At 43.1% G+C, this 11,053-nt stretch overlaps 1 pseudogene; it reads right to left on the bottom strand.

The window, feature by feature from the left end:
* Positions 1 to 9,456: 9,456 nt before the first annotated feature.
* LOC109263262 (60S ribosomal protein L39-like) lies at positions 9,457 to 9,633 on the bottom strand (annotated as a pseudogene).
* Between the last annotated feature and the right edge of the window lie 1,420 nt (positions 9,634 to 11,053).

Genomic DNA, 11,053 nt, shown 5'->3' with positions numbered 1-11,053 from the left:
GCGCCTGGGTGGCTCAGTTGGTTGAGAAAACGACTTCGGCTCAGGTCATGATCTCACGGTCCGTGAGTTCGAGCCTCGCGTAGGGCTCTGTGCTGACAGCTCAGAGCCTGGAGCCTGTTTCAGATTCTGTGTCTCCCTCTCTCTGACCCTCCCCTGTTCATGCTCTGTCTCTCTTTGTCTCAAAAATAAATAAACATTAAAAAAAGAGAGAATACTCTCAAAAAACAACAAAAAAAACCCACCCAAAATCCTCCAATGATCTTACCTCACACCATATAAAAAATTAACTCGAAATAGATTAAAGACTGAAACATAAGAGCTAACACTATAAAACTCTGAGAAGAAAACACAGGGGGAAAAGCTTCACGACATTAGTTTGGCAGTGGTATTTTGGGTATGACACCAAAAGCACAGGACACAAAAGAAAAAGTAGATAAATTGAACTTCATCAAAATTAAAAGCTTTTGTGCATCAGAGGACACTAGTAAGAGAGTGGAAAGGCAACTTACAGAATGAAAGAAAATACTTAAAAATCATATACTTGATAAGGCATTAATATCGCGAATACATAAAGAACTCTTATAACTCAACAGTAAAAAGCCAAACAGGGGCGCCTGGGTGGCTCAGTTGGCTAAGCGTTCGGCTTCAGCTCAGGTCATGATCTCACCGTTCGTGGGTTCGAGCCACGCATCGGGTTCTGTGCTGACAGCTCGGAGCCTGGAGCCTACTTCAGATGATGTGTCTCTTTCCTTCTCTGCCCCTCTCCCCCTTGTGCTCTGTCTCTCTCTCTCAAAAATAAAGTAAACATTAAAAAAATTAAAAAAAAATTAAAAAAGCCAAGCAAGCCAATTAAAAAATAGACAAAGGACTTGAATAGACATTTCTGTAGAGGAGATGGACAAATGATCAATAAGCACATGGAAAGATGTTCAACATCGCTAATCATTAGGGAAATGCAAATCAAAGGCACAAGATACCAGTTCACACCCATTAGAGTAGCTATCATAAAAAACAAAATGGAAAAATAACAGGTGTTGGCGAGGATGTAGAGAAATTGAAACCCTTGTGCAATGTTGGTGGGAATGTAAAATGGTGCGCTCAGCAAAAGCAGGATGGTGATTCCTCAAAAAATGAAACATAAGTTACCATATAATCTCACAATTTCATTTCTAGGTATATAACCAGAATAATTAAAAACTCAAAGAGAAACGTGTACAGCTCCATTCATAGCAGCATTATTCACAATAGCCAAAAGGTAAAAGCAACCCAAGTGTCCATTGATAGATGAATGGATAAACAAAATGTGGCGTTATATCCATACAATGGAATCTACCACAACATGGATGAACCTTCAGAACACTCTGCTAAATGAAATAAGCTCGTCACAAAAGGACAAATATTGTCTGATTGCACTTACATAAGGTACCTAGGGTAGTCAAAATCATAAAGTAGAAATCAGAAATCAGGAAGTAGAATAATGGTTGCTGAGGGGTTGGGGAGGTGGGTAGTAAGAGGGAATGGGGAGTTAGTGATTGATGGGTACAGAGTTTCAGTATGTGACGATGAAAAAGTTCTAGAGATGGACGGTGATGATGGTTGCACAATAATGTGAATGTACTTAATGCCATTGAAATGTACACTTAAAAAGAGTTAAAATGAGGGGCGCCTGGGTGGCTCAGTCGGTTAAGCGTCCAACTTTGGCTGAGGTCATGATCTTGCAATTTGTGGGTTCGAGCTCTGTGTTGGTCTGTGCTGACAGCTCAGAGCCTAGAATCTGCTTTGGATTCTATGTCTCCCTCTCTCTTCCCTCCCCATTCACACTCTGTCTCTCTCTCTCAAAAAAAAATTTTTTTAAGCGGTTAAATTTACAAATGTTATATTACATATATTTCACGACAATAAAAAAAAATCTTTACAACCCTGCTTGGAATAGGTATATTATTCTGTTACTGTCCCCATTTGACAGGTGAGGAACTTGAGGTTCAGAGTAGTTGATTTGCCCAAGGTTGCCTAGCTAGTGAGTAGCCAAAAAAAACGAAATAAACCCTCTACTGACCCCCCCACTTCAGAATAAAGGCCAGAAGTCCTTAGCATCTCTTAAAAAATTTTTTTTAATGTTTATTTATTTTTGAGACAGAGAGAGACAGAGCATGAATGGGGGAGGGTCAGAGAGAGAGGGAGACACAGAATCTGAAACAGGCTCCAGGCTCTGAGCTGTCAGCACAGAGCCCGACGCAGGGCTCGAACTCACGGACCGCGAGATCACGACCTGAGCCGAAGTCGGATGCTTAACCGACTGAGCCACCCAGGTGCCCCCTTAGCATCTCTTTTAAATGACCCTCTGTAATCTGGCCCATGTCTGGCCACTTCATACCTCTCTGGTGCCTTCTCTTATCCTTTCCCTGTGGTTTACTTTGCTCCAGCCACACATGTCAGGGACACCCCCGTCGTAGGACATTTGCATTTGCTGTTATCTCTGCCCATGGTGCTCTTCTTCTCTCCTTTACCTCTTTCAGGTTTTTGCTTCACTGTCACTTTCTCAGTGAGGCTTCTCCAACCACCCTATTTAAATTTCAAACCCCTCCTCCACCACATACTTACCTGTGTTCTTCCTTCTTCATTTTGCTGATTATCATTTATCTCCATCTGACACAATTTCTCTCTCTATATTTTACTTACATTTTCCTATCTGACTTGCTCCATAAAGACTAGAATTTTTGTAAGATTGAAAAAATGTTTATTTGGGGCGCCTGGGTGGCGCAGTCGGTTAAGCGTCCGACTTCAGCCAGGTCACGATCTCGCGGTCTGTGAGTTCGAGCCCCGCGTCAGGCTCTGGGCTGATGGCTCGGAGCCTGGAGCCTGTTTCCGATTCTGTGTCTCCCTCTCTCTCTGCCCCTCCCCCGTTCATGCTCTGTCTCTCTCTGTCCCCAAAATAAATAAAAAACGTTGAAAAAAAAATTAAAAAAAAAAAAAGTTTATTTTATTTATTTTGAGAGAGAGAGAGTGCACGCACACGCAGGGGAGGGGCAGACAGAGAGGGAGAGAAAGAATATCAAGCAGGCTCTGTACTTTCAGCACAGAGCCCAAAATGGGGCTCGATCTCACGAACAGTGAGATCATGACCTGAGTTGAAATCAAGAGTCAGATGTTAACTGATTGAGCCACCCAGGTACCCCAAGACTAGAATTTTTGTCTCATACATTATCTGCTTTATTCCCAACATCTTGAGCAATGCCTGTCACATAATAGGTGCCAAGTTAATATATGCTAAATGAATGAATAAATAGTGAAAATATTTGATGCTTACACTCTGATGAGTATGACACGTCACTCTGTTTACCTCTATGCTTTTGATTATCCATTCACCTGTGTATCAACTCTAATCTCTGTTAGCTTATCCGTATCAGCTTCTGTCTCCCCAAAGTGTCTACATGATTCAAAACACACAACAGAAGTTGCGTATATGTGTATGTTAACCGAGCATTTGTGGAAATGAAGACTCGAATGTTAAAGAGAACCGGTAGGTTATGTCACTGTGTCACCCTCAGAATACCTCATCACAAAATTTCCCAAATAAACTCATGGTCTGGTCTTGGGACAAAACGAAACTGTTCATTATCCGTAAGTGCAGTCCTACTCTGGTGGTCTGTCTTCAGATTGAGAAAGTGAAGCTAATCAGATGAGAAGTGTAACTACAAACAACGTCTCTGAATTCCTGCTTCTCAGAGGCTCAGAGCAAGCACAGGTTAAGGGAGACACAGAGTCATTTTGTAGAGGGCACGGCTTTAGTTACTACTTAAGTAAAGAACCCTCCCTTAACCTTTAGGCAACACAGCCTAGATGTCTTGTTTTAAGAGTTGACTGCAATTGGGGTGCCTGGGTGGCTCAGTCGGTTAAGCATTTGACTTTGGCTCAGGTCATGATCTCATAGTTTGTGAGTTCGAGCCCTGCGTCGGGCTCCGTGCTGTCGGTTCAGAGCCTGGAGCCTGCTTCAGATTGGGTGTCTCCCTCTCTCTCCGCCCCTCCCCCGCTCACGCTCTGTCTCTGCCTCTGAAAAAAAATGAACAAACGTTAAAAAGAAATTTAAGAGTTTCCTGCAACAGTCCAGATATCTCTTCATTTCAGAAATCCTCAGTGGTGCTATTGGGAGATTCTTGGCCTTTGTTTCCCTATCAGTGAATGGGTCCAGCCCCAAGAAAAGGAAAATACTCAGTAGTAAAGGACCTGGGGTCTGGAAGAGATGTGCTCCATCTGCCAAGGCATTTTCTGCAAATGGCTGGGTTTTTTTTCTCCCTGCTTTTTTTTTTTTTTAAACACTTGCCCAGCAAACTGCACAGTAAGTCATTTGTGCCAATAAAATGACACTCTTTTTCTAGGCCGCAGATTAAGAATATAAATTATCTGCTAGAAATTGGCTCAGGCGAAATATATATTTTTTATTCCCCTACTCCTTCCCAAAGCCTCTCTCTCCCCCTCTCTGTGTCACACACATGTACACAATTGCACACTCATAAAAATTGGATTTCCCAACGTCTCCCACTTGCCTAGGAAGCAAAACACAAAGTTGGATGAGGAAACGTGACTCAGCCCCCTATGTTTGGTATTTACTGCCAAATAACAGATTTTCAGGAAGAAAAGTCCTATTTCCCAAACCACCACCAAAGTGAAAGGAATCGGATCCCCAGCGTTTGCCTTGGAATCTCCACGAGGCCGTGGTCGAGTGAGGGGCAGCGGCTAGTGGTAGCGGGAGCCCCAGAATGCTTTGCGGCCTCTGGTGGGACAACATTTTCGGACAGCTATTGACAATTCTCATATCCACGTGACAGAGTCCATATGGTCAAAAGAATGTGACCCAAGCCTACTAAAAGCAGCAGCATGATGTTTGTACTTGGAAGCGTGTTCTGTTCAGGGCAATTTTAATGGAACTGAGAGTTTAGTGGGCAATGGTACAAATAACCGCAATCGCCTGATATTTTAGAAGCAACCCAGGCTTCTCTGAGCGACAGCCTGATTTTGTGGTAACAGAACAGTCTGGGCTCTGGGAAGTCCAGTCTGAACAAAGACTCTGAGATATGCACTTCTAGGACTCTCTCTGGGTGTCGTTTTTTCTTACCCGTGGAATCAGATGCCACTACTTAGAGAACAGAAGTGTCGAAAGGACTGGCGTTTTATGACGCTCGTGCTGGTTTCCTTAGCCTCAGCCACAGCTATTCTCCATGACTTTCTGCTGGACTTTGAAGAATGTTGGTATGATAATCGCAGGAAAGACCCTTTGCCTCTGGAAACCATGTGTTAGTGCACATTCATGGAGCCTCAACTCCGATTCCAAGTCCAGGAGGGACTATGTAACTCAAGGGGACAGTCCCCGCCTCTTCACTGATCACGTTTGAGGTGAGAAATATGGATATCTGAATGACTAAATGTAATGGTTTGGGGAAGTCAGGCTTGAGTTTTGTATGGTGTGGACTTAAATTCCATTTCTCTCAGCCCTGGGACAGCCCATGGTTATAAGGGAAGAGTGAGCAAAACAGAGAACATGTCATTTCAGTTTTGAAGATGTTGCACTTTTAATAACGTTTACAGAGAGGTTTGTTCCCGGGAGCCCCACAGAACAGTGTGGTTAGGTTGTCCAAGGAATAAAGACATTAGTAGAGCTGTCCTCTGGTCTCTCCTCCAAACCACCGTCTGTGTGTTCAGGGGAAGGAATCTCAGCTTATTCATGTGCAGCGCTGTCTTTCCACAGGATATGCATTATTTTGAAAATAGGAGAAAACCTCAACAGCTCTGGAGCATATAATTATGCTTTCTTATTACCCAACAAGAATGTTCTCCGGAGTGTTGTTGTGATGATAATACTCACAAGTACTTGGCAGAGGGAAGGGGAGCCGAGGAGGAGGGTGGGAGGCCAGGGAGCAGAGTGGCTTGACTTCCATTTTGCCGATTCTGTGTTTCCTGTCTAACAGCTCTCACGGCTCTGTGGCTTTTCTTCAAGTCAACTAGGTAGAATTTTGGTGTGGGTTCCCAGGCTCCGTGTGGTTATCAGTGTAATAAGTGATTTCAGAGTATTAGGGCAGATTCCACTACCACTGAATCATATACAGATTCAAGGCCAGATGATGACATCAGAAACATATGTGTTCGTCTGGAAGCAACACTTGGCCTAGGAAACAGAGCAAGATCTCCAGTGGGAGAATTAGGCTTTCGTTGGCCTAAAAAGGACCCCAAGAGGTGAATTTCTTTATCTCTCGCCTCCAGGAGAGAAGTCACTTAAAAACATCCCCTTACGTGGTTGATACGCTGTTCTCGAATATTTCTAGTAAAGCTTTTTCAGAAAGCTAGCTTAAGTGCTTCACAAACAAGGCAGAGCTTTGCGTGTGAGGAATAAACTCCGTATGCTATAACTCATAATTACTATGATTTTATAAACCTGGAATTTCCTAACCAAGCTTTATTTTCATTCAGAGCGGCATCTGTGAGATATTTCTTCACCAATCACATCTGCCCACCCAGATTCCCATCCAAATTAAAAAAAAAAAAGGTATATTCCCAGACACGTGTCTTATATAGGCACATCACTATATTGGGTGTGGTAATTCCTCTAAATGCTTTTTATCAAGCCATGGGGCAAATTTCAAATCATTTTATAACTTGACATCACATTTGAGCTTTATGCAGGCCCTGTGGTTTCCATAGTAACAAAATCACTTCATAGTATAAGAAATATCTGGAAGATTATAGGGAAAAAAAGAGGGAATCCAAATTGAACAAAAGGCAGGAGCTAAATTCAGAATTTCTTGGGCTGCTGGTTTTATTACTGTTTTATTTATCTCAAAAGATGAGTACAAATCCTCTTGAGGCTACCAGGTGCAAATTGCATCAGTGTTCTTGCAATCTTTCAGGATCCAAGATCATCTTACTCCAAGCTATGATCTTACAGATGTCTACATTCCCCATCGTGTGTGTGTGTATATCGATGTATTATCTATGTACACACACACACACATACACACACACATATGTACACACATTGAAGATCTGTGGTCTTTTATTAAAAAATAGGTTTCTCCATTTTAGATTAGGAACTGGTAGTAAGATAACTTTCCAAAGGACCTGCCTCATTTTCTCTTTTATGCACACACAAGCACCAAGACACTCTGACATCTCCAAATAAATAGACATGCTATTTATTTGGATAAATGGTGTGGTTATTTGGCAACGCCGTTCATTCACTCACTTGCTCATTTGTTAGAACCATATTTATTGAGCATCTCTTATGACAGATAGAACCCTTGTACCAGACACAGAGCTCTAAATTGACAAGTTGGATACCTGTAGGTACAATGTGGGTAATATATGAAAGGTTTAGTAGGAAACTTCCTGGTCTCTCAGCTAATAGTTCACATTCCCCAAGCTTCCAGGTTTCTGGGCAGCTCAGGTGGCAACATGGGTCCCTCACCTAATGGACTCTTTTATTACAGGATTGGGTTGTTGGATCTTTCACTTATTAACTTCTCTAGATGAGGAGGCTCATGTTATTAATCCTGCTTTTCCTACTATTCTGATTAGATGAACCCAACATAATACTAGCACTTTGACCTCAAAGTGATGAGAACTAGGACAGGATTAGCTGGGAATTTTAAGACAGCATCTATGTTTGTGATGCATCATTAAGTGAGTGCTACTTGTCCTGGGTGATGAATTTCTCCTTTGGGTAATGTTAGAAACTGGAAGCAAAGGGAAGCCCTTTGCCCCAACTCTACTCAGTGATAGGGCATTGGGACCGTTAACTGCAGGGCCCGAAGAAATGTCCTCCTTGGAGAAACATCTCCTTAGAGGCTGACAGAGTGAATTCTGACACCCTCCTTCTGTGCTCACCAAACAGCTGTTTGGACTGTTTTGGAGGTCTTTCTAGGGGATGGGCAGGCTCACGGTGAACAGTGGAGAGGGCTTAGCTGTGATTGCTGCAGGCTGCAAGGTAGGCGTGCCCAAGAATACATCAAAGGCATTACTGCCGATCTCTGGAAAGAAGCACTGGTAATTAAAATATTTGCCATCTTTCTCTTTGAGGAGGACTTCTGTCCCATGACAACATAATGGCACTAATAAATGTGATCTGTCAGAGTGCGTGACTGGAAATGCATACGTTGGGTAGGGACTTAACACTGCTTTTAGTGAGCCTCTGTCCCTTCCATCTGGGGCAAACCTCTCCTCTTAGGCATTCAAGGCTACCCTTCTGCCTCCTTCAAGACTTGGTTCTCTCCATTATTCATTCCTTCTGTCTTGTATCTTCAACTATTTTCCTTACTTTGGCTTCTCCCTCATATACATAAATAGGGGCAAACCTCCTCAAACCTTAAAAAACAAAACACACAAGGAAATGAAACCTTGAGGTCAGCCCCCCTTTTTTGACCTCTTACAGTCCAACTCTGGTCTCCACTCTGCCAAAATTCTTGCTGGGGGTACAGCCACCTCCCAACTGCCAAGTTCAGAGTCCTGTTTCTGCCTTCAGACTTGCATCCTCTGTAGCAGCTGAGGCTCAAGAACACCCTTTCCTTTTTGAGAAGCACTCATCTGGCTTCTATACCATTACTCCCTCTTGAATTTCCCCTATATCTCTATCTTCTACCAATTCTGTGCAATATCCTTCACCACTTCTCCGTCTCTGTCCATGGCTAGACATCAACGTTTCCCAGGTAATATCCTACCCTTGGTACTCACCTCTTTTCTCTTACTCTGTATATTTTCCCATATGAAATACTCACCCACATGCCAATTGCCATTTTTGTAGATAAAATGTGACCAAATGTCAGCAATTTCATACGGTTCAACCCAAAATAATTTCCCCATCCCCATTTCCAGCCCTGATCTTTCTCCTAAGTTTAGACAAATATTTCCGATGATCAACTGGACATTTCCAGTTGGATTGTCCTCAGTCACCTCAAAATTAATGCATCTTAAATGGAAGCCTTATGGAAAGCATAAACTCCTTTACCTCGAGTATTCTTGATCTTGACTCATGGTGTTACTGCCTCCTCTCTTTCCCAGGTTAGAAATTTCAGTCATTCTTGAACTGACTTGAAAAAATGAACTTTTTCACTTCCATAGCCAGTCAGTCACAAAGCCAGAGAATCCCACCTCATAAAGATCCCCACTGCATTATCTTAGATTAGACCACCGCCATTTTTCACCTGGGGGATTGCATTGGCTTCATCTATAGCATTCCTGCTTCTATTTGCACTGCATTCCACTTCATCCTTTTTTTTTTTTCCAATCAAAAGATCTCACGTGTTTATTACTGAACCAACCCACTGGTGCAGAGGCATAATAACAGAGAAACGCCATTTCCTTGATGAAAACACATCTACCTTTCAGGTAGTAGGGAGGTTTACAGAGTGATGGGATAGGAACACATGACCTTCAGGCAGCATAAATGTGTGTCATCTCATGTATGATCCCTTATAGAGCCAGCTTGGTTCTTCTCCAATGCCGCCTCTTGGAAGGTGTATCGGATTTTATTACCAGTTTTCATCTGAATCCACCGGGTAATGGGACGATTCTGCTTTTGTTTCTTGGCCAGGAATCGCATGATCCTGAAAGTCTTGTGAGAAGACATGGCGAGACACAGTCAGCAGCACACAGCATGATGGTGGAGAAAGGAGAGAACCCCACTTCATCCTTTATCCTGCCCAAAAATATCTTTCTAAAAGGCAAACCTGGCCATGTGACTCCAAGATGCCTCATAATCCACTTCTTACGGCTCAGCTTCTGTGACTCTGACCCTCAAACCCTTCACCAGAGTCATGCTGATGGAATAGCTCGTTGTTTCCTGAAATGCCAGACTCTTTCACAACTCTGTGCTTTCTTCAGTCTGAATTGTTCTTCGCATTCTCTTAGAAACTCCAACTGAGCCTCTGAGAGCCAGTTTAAAAACCTTCTCTTATATCAAGCCTCCCCCAACTCTTCTAGCCAAGTTGGTCCTGTGATTTCCATATGCTTTGCCCCATATTTCTATTTTAGCACTTTCCAGGTCATCTGGTAGTTTAATTTCTCCATTTACACATCGGTTGTCTCCCATAGATTAAAAACTCCGATCATGTCTCTCTTCCTTCTATATTCAGAGTATGTGAATTTCTTCTTTTGTTGAAGTGATTTGAGTGAGGCTCCCGTGGGATTTCAGAGGAAGTTGTATTCAACCTTTCCTTTAATATTCCTTGACAAATTAGAAAGACTCCCTTTTGACATAAGGTCCCTGTCTAATCTTGATGATCAGAAGGGAGGGGAGCCCAAAGTTGTTAGATCACGGATCTTCAGGATGCCAGCTGTTAGCAACACCCACTGAAACCCCAGACTAGAACAGAGAAGGAAAGAGGAAACCACATCCAAGTCAATAACTCAGAGTTAATATAAAGATTTGAATCTCTGGCCATCTTCTCTCAGATATGGTGGGCTGTTCTTAATATGGCGGACCTGCCCCTACATTGCTTGGCCCCTGCCTAGCACACTGACTGCCATTCCATGCCTCCTGCTTGAGGCAGTACCAAGTTATTTGTATTTATCTACATACAATGTACTCTGAACTGCCTCTTTGCTTTTGCTTATGCTGCTCTCTCTGCTCAGAATTATACTTCAGGTTCCCCTGTCCAGTTTTTTAAAAGTAGGCTTCATGCCTGGCACAGAGCATGTGGGGTCTGAACTCACGACCCTGAGATCGATACCTGAGCTGAAATCAAGAGTTTAATGCCTGGGGCACCTGGGTGGCTCAGTAGGGTAAGCATCTGACTTCGGCTCAAGTCATGATCTCACAGTTCGTGAGTTCGAGCCCTGCATCGGGCTCTGTACTGACAGTGTGGAGCCTGGAGGCCGCATTGAGGTCTGTATCTCCCTCTCTCTCTCTGCCCCTCCCCAGCCCCTGCTCACATTCTGTCTCTCTGTCTCAAAAATAAATAAACTTTTAAAAAATTAAAAAAGAGTTGGGTGCTTAACCTACTGAGCCACCCAGGCACCCCTCCCCTAATCAGGATAAATTCAGCCATCACTTCTTCAAACCCATTTC

Source organism: Panthera pardus, unplaced genomic scaffold, assembly GCF_024362965.1.
Source record: "Panthera pardus isolate Hobbes unplaced genomic scaffold, ASM2436296v1 HiC_scaffold_17, whole genome shotgun sequence".
Classification (NCBI taxonomy): domain Eukaryota; kingdom Metazoa; phylum Chordata; class Mammalia; order Carnivora; family Felidae; genus Panthera; species Panthera pardus.
The sequence above is the reverse complement of the archived record's forward strand: the minus strand, read 5'-3'. Positions and strand labels throughout refer to the sequence as shown.